This window comes from Lepisma saccharinum, chromosome 1 (assembly GCF_977018435.1).
Source record: "Lepisma saccharinum chromosome 1, izLepSacc3.1, whole genome shotgun sequence".
Lineage (NCBI taxonomy): Eukaryota > Metazoa > Arthropoda > Insecta > Zygentoma > Lepismatidae > Lepisma > Lepisma saccharinum.
Genome location: NC_139229.1, coordinates 2,848,096 through 2,848,961, shown reverse-complemented (window position 1 = coordinate 2,848,961; position 866 = coordinate 2,848,096).

The window sequence follows — 866 nt, the reverse complement described above, 5'->3', positions numbered from 1 at the left end:
ACATCAAATGTCACATCACAGATTACTTTCCCACGTGCGCGTTCCGAAAGTCGCACGAGTCGTGGGCGTCGGTCATTCTCAGCCTGGAATGTAGGGGACACTTGCAATGCAGAAAACATCGAGAATTAACAACGTTATAAAATGTCCATTCGGTATATTCCGACTGCTCGGGATCGCGAAAATTCGGGAAGTCATTTATCGAAGTCTGGATCGGGGCGGGGATTTTTTTTTCCCGATCCCGGTCATGACTTTTCGGGATCCCGCACATTGAAAGTTTCCTGGCTAAAAACATCTGGATGTCCAGGTCTCCCTCCCCAGTGTTCACTGTCGCCTTAGGGGATATCAATCAGGAGGATATATCCTATATCTAATCTGTGGGGATATATGATCTGTGGCCACGAAAAAGGAGAGGGTTGTGTACAGTGTTGCCACATGAAGAGAAATTTTGAGTTAATTTTAAGTGAAAAGGGAAATTATATGGAAAATAGCGAATTTTCAGGGAAATTTTAAGACAGACTCAACATTAATTATATTAAACATTATAAGAGATTCCAGTTTTGAAAATAGGAACTTATTTTATTATTATTTTGTCGTATACTTTTTTCTGAGAGGTAAAAAAAAAGGTAAAGTGTTCCCCTGTGCATAGCACCACGCCATGAAGGCGTATTGGGGGTGTGGGGGTAACGCCCCACACTTTCTTGATCCGGTCGTGAGAGGAAGGGTGGAATTTGGGTTGACCCACATCCGGCTACAGTTTGGGGCCGGAGGCCATTCATCCTTATGTCTTGGATTTGGGAGTAGGAGTCCGAGGGTATTAATTGCAAAGATGGGGATGAGTGATGATATGATGAAACTTACGAATGGAC